General features: G+C 45.2%; 1 protein-coding gene across 1 annotated transcript in view; it reads right to left on the bottom strand.

The window, feature by feature from the left end:
• The window catches only part of LOC140739622 (fibroblast growth factor 18-like), a 401,578-nt gene that overhangs the window by 59,199 nt on the left and 328,779 nt on the right, over nt 1-13,600 (bottom strand). The window lies entirely within an intron of this gene.

Below are 13,600 nucleotides of genomic sequence, written 5' to 3'. Positions count from 1 at the left end.
CTCACAAACTGGAGAACTCACAAACTGGAGAACTCACAAACTGGAGAACTCACAAACTGGGGAACACACAAACTGAGAACTCACAAACTGGGGAACACACAACCTGGGGAACTCACAAACTGGGGAACTCAGAAACTGGAGAATTCACAAACTGGGGAACACACAAACAGGGGAACACACAAACAACTCACAAACTAGGGAACACACAACCTGAGAACTCACAAACTGGGGAACTCACAAACTGGAGAATTCACAAACTGGGGAACACAAAAACTGGGGAACACACAAACTGAGAACTCACAAACTGGGGAACACACAAACTGAGAAATCTCAAACTGGGGAACTCACAAACTGGAGAACTCACAAACTGGGGAACTCACAAACTGAGACTTCATAAACTCGAGGACACACAACCTGGAAGAACTCACAAACTGGGGAACACACAACCTGTAGAACTCAAAAACTGCGGAACACACAACCTGGAGAACTCAAAAACTGGGGAACACACAACCTGTAGAACTCAAAAACTGGGGAACACACAACCTGGAGAAATCACAAACTGGGGAACACACAACCTGGAGAACTCAAAAACTGGGGAACACACAACCTGAGAAATCTCAAACTGGGGAACAGACAAACTGAGAACTCACAAACAGGGGAACAGACAACCTGTAGAATTCATAAACTGGGGAACACACAACATGAGAATTCACAAACTGGGGAACACACAAACTGAGAAATCTCAAACTGGGTAACACACAACCTGAGAATCCATAAACTCGGGGACACACAACCTGGAAGAACTCACAAACTGGGGAACACACAACCTTTGGAACTCATAAACCAGGGAACACACAACCTGAGAATTCACAAACTGGGGAAAACACAAACTGAGAAATCTCAAACTGGAGATCACACAACCTGAGAATTCACAAACTGGGGAACACACAAACTGAGAATCTATAAACTCGGGAACACACAACTTGTAGAACTCAAAAACTGAGGAACACACAACCTGAGAAATCACAAACTGGGGAACACACAAACTGAGAATTCACAAACTGGGAAACACATAACCTGAGAACTCACAAACTGGGGAACACACAAACTGAGAACTCACAAACTGGGGAACACACAACATGAGAACTCTCAAACTCTGGAACACACAACCTGGAGAACTCACAAACTGGGGAACACACAACCTGGAAGAACTCACAAACTGGGGAACACACAACCTGAGAATTCACAAACTGGGGAACGCACAACCTGAGAATTCACAAACTGGGGAACACACAACCACAGAATTCTCAAACTGGGGAACGTACAACCTGAAAATTCTCAAACTGGGGAAAGCACAACCTGAGAATTCGCAAACTGGGGAACACACAACCTGAGAATCCATAAACACGGGTACACACAACATGGAAGAACTAACAAACTGGGGAACAACAAATTGAGAACTCAAAAACTGGGGAACACACAACCTTTGGAACTCATAAACCGGGGAACACACAGACTGAGAATTCACAAACTGGGGAACACACAACCTGAGAAATCTCAAACTGGAGATCACACAACCTGAGAAATCACAAACACGGGGACAAACATCCTGGAAGCACTCACAAACTTCAGAACACACAACCCGGAGAACTCACAAACTGGGGAACACACACCCTGTGAACTCTGAAACTGGGGAAAGCACAACCTGAGAATTCACAAACTGGGGAACACACAAACTGGGGAACACACAAACAGGGGAACACACAAACTGAGAAATCACAAACTGGGGAACTCACAAACTGGAGAACTCACAAACTGGAGAACTCACAAACTGGGGAACACACAAACTGAGAACTCACAAACTGGGGAACACACAACCTGGGGAACTCACAAACTGGGGAACTCAGAAACTGGAGAATTCACAAACTGGGGAACACACAAACAGGGGAACACACAAACAACTCACAAACTAGGGAACACACAACCTGAGAACTCACAAACTGGGAACTCACAAACTGGAGAATTCACAAACTGGGGTACAGACGACCTGTAGAACTCATAAACCGGGGAACACACAACATGAGAACTCTCAAACTGGGGAACACACAACCTGAGAATTCACAAACTGGGAAACACATAACCTGAGAACTCACAAACTGGGGAACACAAAACTGAGAACTCACAAACTGGGGAACAGACAACATGAGAACTCTCAAACTCTGGAACACTCAACCTGGAGAACTCACAAACTGGGGAACACACAACCTGGAAGAACTCACAAACTGGGGTACAGACGACCTGTAGAACTCATAAACCGGGGAACACACAACATGAGAACTCTCAAACTGGGGAACACACAACCTGAGAATTCACAAACTGGGAAACACATAACCTGAGAACTCACAAACTGGGGAACACAAAACTGAGAACTCACAAACTGGGGAACACACAACCTGAGAATTCTCAAACGGGGAACATACAACCTGAGCAATCTCAAACTGGAGATCACACAACCTGAGAATTCACAAACTGGGGAACACAAAAACTGGGGAACACACAAACTGAGAACTCACAAACTGGGGAACGCACAAACTGAGAAATCTCAAACTGCGGAACTCACAAACTGGAGAACTCACATACTGGAATACTCACAAACTGGAGAACTCACAAACTGGGGAACTCACAAACTGGGGAACTCACAAACTGGGGAACTCACAACCTGTAGAACTCACAAACTGGGGAACACACAAACTGAGAACTCACAAACTGGGGAACACACAACCTGGGGAACTCACAAACTGGGGAACTCAGAAACTGGAGAATTCACAAACTGGGGAACACACAAACTGGGGAACTCACAACCTGTAGAACTCACAAACTGGGGAACACACAAACTGAGAACTCACAAACTGGGGAACACACAACCTGGGGAACTCACAAACTGGGGAACTCAGAAACTGGAGAATTCACAAACTGGGGAACACACAAACAACTCACAAACTAGGGAACACACAACCTGAGAACTCACAAACTGGGAACTCACAAACTGGAGAATTCACAAACTGTGGTACAGACGACCTGTAGAACTCCTAAACTGGGGAACACACAACCTGAGAATTCACAAACTGGGAAACACATAACCTGAGAACTCACAAACTGGGGAACACAAAACTGAGAACTCACAAACTGGGGAACAGACAACATGAGAACTCTCAAACTCTGGAACACTCAACCTGGAGAACTCACAAACTGGGGAACACACAACCTGGAAGAACTCACAAACTGGGGAATACACAACCTGAGAATTCACAAACTGGGGAACACACAACCACAGAATTCTCAAACTGGGGAACGTACAACCTGAAAATTCTCAAACTGGGGAACGCACAACCTGAGAATTCGCAAACTGGGGAACACACAACCTGAGAATTCGCAAACTGGGGAACACACAACCTGAGAATCCATAAACACGGGTACACACAACATGGAAGAAGTAACAATCTGGGGAACAACAAATTGAGAACTCACAAACTGGGGAACACACAACCTTTGGAACTCATAAACCGGGAACACACAGACTGAGAATTCACAAACTGGGGAACACACAACCTGAGAAATCACAAACACGGGGACACACAACCTGGAAGCACTCACAAACTTCAGAACACACAACCTGGAGAACTCACAAACTGGGGAACACACAAACTGAGAGCTCACAAACTGTGGAACACACACACTGTGAACTCTGAAACTGGGGAATGCACAACCTGGAGAACTCACAAACTGGGGAACACAAACTGTGAATCCTCAAACTGGGGAACACACAAACTGAGAATTCTCAAACTGGGGAACATACAACCTGAGCAATCTCAAACTGGAGATCACACAACCTGAGAATTCACAAACTGGGGAACACAAAAACTGGGGAACACACAAACTGAGAACTCACAAACTGGGGAACGCACAAACTGAGAAATCTCAAACTGCGGAACTCACAAACTGGAGAACTCACATACTGGAATACTCACAAACTGGAGAACTCACAAACTGGGGAACTCACAAACTGGGGAACTCACAAACTGGGGAACTCACAACCTGTAGAACTCACAAACTGGGGAACACACAACCTGTAGAACTCAAAAACTGGGGATCACACAACCTGGAGAACTCACAAACTGGGGAACACACAATCTGGAGAACTCAAAAACTGGGGAACACACAAACTGTGAAATCTCAAAACTGGGGAACTCACAAACTGGAGAACTCACAACCTGGAGAACTCACAAACTGGAGAACTCACAAACTGGGGAACACACAACCTGTAGAACTCACAAACTGGGGAACACACAAGCTGAGAATTAACAAACTGGGGAACACACAAACTGAGAAATCTCAAACTGGGGAACTCACAAACTGGAGAACTCACAAACTGGGGAACTCACAAACTGGGGAACTCACAAACTGAGACTTCATAAACTCGAGGACACACAACCTGGAAGAACTCACAAACTGGGGAACACACAACCTGTAGAACTCAAAAACTGCGGAACACACAACCTGGAGAACTCAAAAACTGGGGAACACACAACCTGTAGAACTCAAAAACTGGGGAACACACAACCTGGAGAAATCACAAACTGGGGAACACACAACCTGGAGAAATCACAAACTGGGGAACACACAACCTGGAGAACTCAAAAACTGGGGAACACACAACCTGAGAAATCTCAAACTGGGGAACAGACAAACTGAGAACTCACAAACAGGGGAACAGACAACCTGTAGAATTCATAAACTGGGGAACACACAACATGAGAATTCACAAACTGGGGAACACACAAACTGAGAAATCTCAAACTGGGTAACACACAACCTGAGAATCCATAAACTCGGGGACACACAACCTGGAAGAACTCACAAACTGGGGAACACACAACCTTTGGAACTCATAAACCAGGGAACACACAACCTGAGAATTCACAAACTGGGGAAAACACAAACTGAGAAATCTCAAACTGGAGATCACACAACCTGAGAATTCACAAACTGGGGAACACACAAACTGAGAATCTATAAACTCGGGAACACACAACTTGTAGAACTCAAAAACTGAGGAACACACAACCTGAGAAATCACAAACTGGGGAACACACAAACTGAGAATTCACAAACTGGGAAACACATAACCTGAGAACTCACAAACTGGGGAACACACAAACTGAGAACTCACAAACTGGGGAACACACAACATGAGAACTCTCAAACTCTGGAACACACAACCTGGAGAACTCACAAACTGGGGAACACACAACCTGGAAGAACTCACAAACTGGGGAACACACAACCTGAGAATTCACAAACTGGGGAACGCACAACCTGAGAATTCACAAACTGGGGAACACACAACCACAGAATTCTCAAACTGGGGAACGTACAACCTGAAAATTCTCAAACTGGGGAAAGCACAACCTGAGAATTCGCAAACTGGGGAACACACAACCTGAGAATCCATAAACACGGGTACACACAACATGGAAGAACTAACAAACTGGGGAACAACAATTTGAGAACTCAAAAACTGGGGAACACACAACCTTTGGAACTCATAAACCGGGGAACACACAGACTGAGAATTCACAAACTGGGGAACACACAACCTGAGAAATCTCAAACTGGAGATCACACAACCTGAGAAATCACAAACACGGGGACAAACATCCTGGAAGCACTCACAAACTTCAGAACACACAACCCGGAGAACTCACAAACTGGGGAACGCACACCCTGTGAACTCTGAAACTGGGGAAAGCACAACCTGAGAATTCACAAACTGGGGAACACACAAACTGGGGAACACACAAACAGGGGAACACACAAACTGAGAAATCTCAAACTGGGGAACTCACAAACTGGAGAACTCACAAACTGGAGAACTCACAAACTGGGGAACACACAAACTGAGAACTCACAAACTGGGGAACACACAAACTGGGGAACTCACAAACTGGGGAACTCAGAAACTGGAGAATTCACAAACTGGGGAACACACAAACAGGGGAACACACAAACAACTCACAAACTAGGGAACACACAACCTGAGAACTCACAAACTGGGAACTCACAAACTGGAGAATTCACAAACTGGGGTACAGACGACCTGTAGAACTCATAAACCGGGGAACACACAACATGAGAACTCTCAAACTGGGGAACACACAACCTGAGAATTCACAAACTGGGAAACACATAACCTGAGAACTCACAAACTGGGGAACACAAAACTGAGAACTCACAAACTGGGGAACACACAACATGAGAACTCTCAAACTCTGGAACACTCAACCTGGAGAACTCACAAACTGGGGAACACACAACCTGGAAGAACTCACAAACTGGGGAATACACAACCTGAGAATTCACAAACTGGGGAACACACAACCACAGAATTCTCAAACTGGGGAACGTACAACCTGAAAATTCTCAAACTGGGGAACGCACAACCTGAGAATTCGCAAACTGGGGAACACACAACCTGAGAATTCGCAAACTGGGGAACACACAACCTGAGAATCCATAAACACGGGTACACACAACATGGAAGAAGTAACAATCTGGGGAACAACAAATTGAGAACTCACAAACTGGGGAACACACAACCTTTGGAACTCATAAACCGGGAACACACAGACTGAGAATTCACAAACTGGGGAACACACAACCTGAGAAATCACAAACACGGGGACACACAACCTGGAAGCACTCACAAACTTCAGAACACACAACCTGGAGAACTCACAAACTGGGGAACACACAACCTGAGAATTCACAAACTGGGGAACACACAAGCTGAGAATTCACAAACTGGGGAACACACAACCTGAAAATTCACAAACTGGGGAACACACAAACTGAGAGCTCACAAACTGTGGAACACACACACTGTGAACTCTGAAACTGGGGAATGCACAACCTGGAGAACTCACAAACTGGGGAACACAAACTGTGAATCCTCAAACTGGGGAACACACAAACTGAGAATTCTCAAACGGGGAACATACAACCTGAGCAATCTCAAACTGGAGATCACACAACCTGAGAATTCACAAACTGGGGAACACAAAAACTGGGGAACACACAAACTGAGAACTCACAAACTGGGGAACGCACAAACTGAGAAATCTCAAACTGCGGAACTCACAAACTGGAGAACTCACATACTGGAATACTCACAAACTGGAGAACTCACAAACTGGGGAACTCACAAACTGGGGAACTCACAAACTGGGGAACTCACAACCTGTAGAACTCACAAACTGGGGAACACACAAACTGAGAACTCACAAACTGGGGAACACACAACCTGGGGAACTCACAAACTGGGGAACTCAGAAACTGGAGAATTCACAAACTGGGGAACACACAAACTGGGGAACTCACAACCTGTAGAACTCACAAACTGGGGAACACACAAACTGAGAACTCACAAACTGGGGAACACACAACCTGGGGAACTCACAAACTGGGGAACTCAGAAACTGGAGAATTCACAAACTGGGGAACACACAAACAACTCACAAACTAGGGAACACACAACCTGAGAACTCACAAACTGGGAACTCACAAACTGGAGAATTCACAAACTGTGGTACAGACGACCTGTAGAACTCCTAAACTGGGGAACACACAACCTGAGAATTCACAAACTGGGAAACACATAACCTGAGAACTCACAAACTGGGGAACACAAAACTGAGAACTCACAAACTGGGGAACAGACAACATGAGAACTCTCAAACTCTGGAACACTCAACCTGGAGAACTCACAAACTGGGGAACACACAACCTGGAAGAACTCACAAACTGGGGAATACACAACCTGAGAATTCACAAACTGGGGAACACACAACCACAGAATTCTCAAACTGGGGAACGTACAACCTGAAAATTCTCAAACTGGGGAACGCACAACCTGAGAATTCGCAAACTGGGGAACACACAACCTGAGAATTCGCAAACTGGGGAACACACAACCTGAGAATCCATAAACACGGGTACACACAACATGGAAGAAGTAACAATCTGGGGAACAACAAATTGAGAACTCACAAACTGGGGAACACACAACCTTTGGAACTCATAAACCGGGAACACACAGACTGAGAATTCACAAACTGGGGAACACACAACCTGAGAAATCACAAACACGGGGACACACAACCTGGAAGCACTCACAAACTTCAGAACACACAACCTGGAGAACTCACAAACTGGGGAACACACAAACTGAGAGCTCACAAACTGTGGAACACACACACTGTGAACTCTGAAACTGGGGAATGCACAACCTGGAGAACTCACAAACTGGGGAACACAAACTGTGAATCCTCAAACTGGGGAACACACAAACTGAGAATTCTCAAACTGGGGAACATACAACCTGAGCAATCTCAAACTGGAGATCACACAACCTGAGAATTCACAAACTGGGGAACACAAAAACTGGGGAACACACAAACTGAGAACTCACAAACTGGGGAACGCACAAACTGAGAAATCTCAAACTGCGGAACTCACAAACTGGAGAACTCACATACTGGAATACTCACAAACTGGAGAACTCACAAACTGGGGAACTCACAAACTGGGGAACTCACAAACTGGGGAACTCACAACCTGTAGAACTCACAAACTGGGGAACACACAACCTGTAGAACTCAAAAACTGGGGATCACACAACCTGGAGAACTCACAAACTGGGGAACACACAATCTGGAGAACTCAAAAACTGGGGAACACACAAACTGTGAAATCTCAAAACTGGGGAACTCACAAACTGGAGAACTCACAACCTGGAGAACTCACAAACTGGAGAACTCACAAACTGGGGAACACACAACCTGTAGAACTCACAAACTGCGGAACACACAAGCTGAGAATTAACAAACTGGGGAACACACAAACTGAGAAATCTCAAACTGGGGAACTCACAAACTGGAGAACTCACAAACTGGGGAACTCACAAACTGAGACTTCATAAACTCGAGGACACACAACCTGGAAGAACTCACAAACTGGGGAACACACAACCTGTAGAACTCAAAAACTGCGGAACACACAACCTGGAGAACTCAAAAACTGGGGAACACACAACCTGTAGAACTCAAAAACTGGGGAACACACAACCTGGAGAAATCACAAACTGGGGAACACACAACCTGGAGAAATCACAAACTGGGGAACACACAACCTGGAGAACTCAAAAACTGGGGAACACACAACCTGAGAAATCTCAAACTGGGGAACAGACAAACTGAGAACTCACAAACAGGGGAACAGACAACCTGTAGAATTCATAAACTGGGGAACACACAACATGAGAATTCACAAACTGGGGAACACACAAACTGAGAAATCTCAAACTGGGTAACACACAACCTGAGAATCCATAAACTCGGGGACACACAACCTGGAAGAACTCACAAACTGGGGAACACACAACCTTTGGAACTCATAAACCAGGGAACACACAACCTGAGAATTCACAAACTGGGGAAAACACAAACTGAGAAATCTCAAACTGGAGATCACACAACCTGAGAATTCACAAACTGGGGAACACACAAACTGAGAATCTATAAACTCGGGAACACACAACTTGTAGAACTCAAAAACTGAGGAACACACAACCTGAGAAATCACAAACTGGGGAACACACAAACTGAGAACTCACAAACTGGGGAACACACAACATGAGAACTCTCAAACTCTGGAACACACAACCTGGAGAACTCACAAACTGGGGAACACACAACCTGGAAGAACTCACAAACTGGGGAACACACAACCTGAGAATTCACAAACTGGGGAACGCACAACCTGAGAATTCACAAACTGGGGAACACAAAACCACAGAATTCTCAAACTGGGGAACGTACAACCTGAAAATTCTCAAACTGGGGAAAGCACAACCTGAGAATTCGCAAACTGGGGAACACACAACCTGAGAATCCATAAACACGGGTACACACAACATGGAAGAACTAACAAACTGGGGAACAACAAATTGAGAACTCAAAAACTGGGGAACACACAACCTTTGGAACTCATAAACCGGGGAACACACAGACTGAGAATTCACAAACTGGGGAACACACAACCTGAGAAATCTCAAACTGGAGATCACACAACCTGAGAAATCACAAACACGGGGACAAACATCCTGGAAGCACTCACAAACTTCAGAACACACAACCCGGAGAACTCACAAACTGGGGAACGCACACCCTGTGAACTCTGAAACTGGGGAAAGCACAACCTGAGAATTCACAAACTGGGGAACACACAAACTGGGGAACACACAAACAGGGGAACACACAAACTGAGAAATCTCAAACTGGGGAACTCACAAACTGGAGAACTCACAAACTGGAGAACTCACAAACTGGGGAACACACAAACTGAGAACTCACAAACTGGGGAACACACAACCTGGGGAACTCACAAACTGGGGAACTCAGAAACTGGAGAATTCACAAACTGGGGAACACACAAACAGGGGAACACACAAACAACTCACAAACTAGGGAACACACAACCTGAGAACTCACAAACTGGGAACTCACAAACTGGAGAATTCACAAACTGGGGTACAGACGACCTGTAGAACTCATAAACCGGGGAACACACAACATGAGAACTCTCAAACTGGGGAACACACAACCTGAGAATTCACAAACTGGGAAACACATAACCTGAGAACTCACAAACTGGGGAACACAAAACTGAGAACTCACAAACTGGGGAACAGACAACATGAGAACTCTCAAACTCTGGAACACTCAACCTGGAGAACTCACAAACTGGGGAACACACAACCTGGAAGAACTCACAAACTGGGGAATACACAACCTGAGAATTCACAAACTGGGGAACACACAACCACAGAATTCTCAAACTGGGGAACGTACAACCTGAAAATTCTCAAACTGGGGAACGCACAACCTGAGAATTCGCAAACTGGGGAACACACAACCTGAGAATTCGCAAACTGGGGAACACACAACCTGAGAATCCATAAACACGGGTACACACAACATGGAAGAAGTAACAATCTGGGGAACAACAAATTGAGAACTCACAAACTGGGGAACACACAACCTTTGGAACTCATAAACCGGGAACACACAGACTGAGAATTCACAAACTGGGGAACACACAACCTGAGAAATCACAAACACGGGGACACACAACCTGGAAGCACTCACAAACTTCAGAACACACAAACCTGGAGAACTCACAAACTGTGGAACACACACACTGTGAACTCTGAAACTGGGGAATGCACAACCTGGAGAACTCACAAACTGGGGAACACACAACCTGGAAGAACTCACAAACTGGGGAATACACAACCTGAGAATTCACAAACTGGGGAACACACAACCACAGAATTCTCAAACTGGGGAACGTACAACCTGAAAATTCTCAAACTGGGGAACGCACAACCTGAGAATTCGCAAACTGGGGAAGACACAACCTGAGAATTCGCAAACTGGGGAACACACAACCTGAGAATCCATAAACACGGGTACACACAACATGGAAGAAGTAACAATCTGGGGAATACACAACCTGAGAATTCACAAACTGGGGAACACACAACCACAGAATTCTCAAACTGGGGAACGTACAACCTGAAAATTCTCAAACTGGGGAACGCACAACCTGAGAATTCGCAAACTGGGGAACACACAACCTGAGAATTCGCAAACTGGGGAACACACAACCTGAGAATCCATAAACACGGGTACACACAACATGGAAGAAGTAACAATCTGGGGAACAACAAATTGAGAACTCACAAACTGGGGAACACACAACCTTTGGAACTCATAAACCGGGAACACACAGACTGAGAATTCACAAACTGGGGAACACACAACCTGAGAAATCACAAACACGGGGACACACAACCTGGAAGCACTCACAAACTTCAGAACACACAACCTGGAGAACTCACAAACTGGGGAACACACAATCTGAGAATTCACAAACTGGGGAACACACAAACTGAGAGCTCACAAACTGTGGAACACACACACTGTGAACTCTGAAACTGGGGAATGCACAACCTGGAGAACTCACAAACTGGGGAACACAAACTGTGTATCCTCAAACTGGGGAACACACAAACTGAGAATTCTCAAACTGGGGAACATACAACCTGAGCAATCTCAAACTGGAGATCACACAAACTGAGAACTCACAAACTGGGGAACGCACAAACTGAGAAATCTCAAACTGCGGAACTCACAAACTGGAGAACTCACATACTGGAATACTCACAAACTGGAGAACTCACAAACTGGGGAACTCACAAACTGGGGAACTCACAAACTGGGGAACTCACAACCTGTAGAACTCACAAACTGGGGAACACACAACCTGTAGAACTCAAAAACTGGGGATCACACAACCTGGAGAACTCACAAACTGGGGAACACACAATCTGGAGAACTCAAAAACTGGGGAACACACAAACTGTGAAATCTCAAAACTGGGGAACTCACAAACCGGAGAACTCACAACCTGGAGAACTCACAAACTGGAGAACTCACAAACTGGGGAACACACAACCTGTAGAACTCACAAACTGGGGAACACACAAGCTGAGAATTAACAAACTGGGGAACACACAAACTGAGAAATCTCAAACTGGGGAACTCACAAACTGGAGAACTCACAAACTGGGGAACTCACAAACTGATACTTCATAAACTCGAGGACACACAACCTGGAAGAACTCACAAACTGGGGAACACACAACCTGTAGAACTCAAAAACTGCGGAACACACAACCTGGAGAACTCAAAAACTGGGGAACACACAACCTGTAGAACTCAAAAACTGGGGAACACACAACCTGGAGAAATCACAAACTGGGGAACACACAACCTGGAGAACTCAAAAACTGGGGAACAGACAAACTGAGAACTCACAAACAGGGGAACAGTCAACCTGTAGAATTCATAAACTGGGGAACACACAACATGAGAATTCACAAACTGGGGAACACACAAACTGAGAAATCTCAAACTGGGTAACACACAACCTGAGAATCCATAAACTCGGGGACACACAACCTGGAAGAACTCACAAACTGGGGAACACACAACCTTTGGAACTCATAAACCAGGGAACACACAACCTGAGAATTCACAACCTGGGGAAAACACAAACTGAGAAATCTCAAACTGGAGATCACACAACCTGAGAATTCACAAACTGGGGAACACACAAACTGAGAATCTATAAACTCGGGAACACACAACCTGTAGAACTCAAAAACTGAGGAACACACAACCTGAGAAATCACAAACTGGGGAACACACAAACTGAGAATTCACAAACTGGGAAACACATAACCTGAGAACTCACAAACTGGGGAACACACAAACTGAGAACTCACAAACTGGGGAACACACAACATGAGAACTCTCAAACTCTGGAACACACAACCTGGAGAACTCACAAACTGGGGAACACACAAACTGAGAACTCACAAACTGGGGAACACACAAACTGAGAGCTCACAAACTGT

The sequence above is a fragment of the Hemitrygon akajei genome, chromosome 15 (assembly GCF_048418815.1).
Source record: "Hemitrygon akajei chromosome 15, sHemAka1.3, whole genome shotgun sequence".
NCBI classification, from domain to species: Eukaryota; Metazoa; Chordata; class Chondrichthyes; order Myliobatiformes; family Dasyatidae; genus Hemitrygon; species Hemitrygon akajei.
This window is presented reverse-complemented; position numbering and strand designations above follow the sequence as displayed.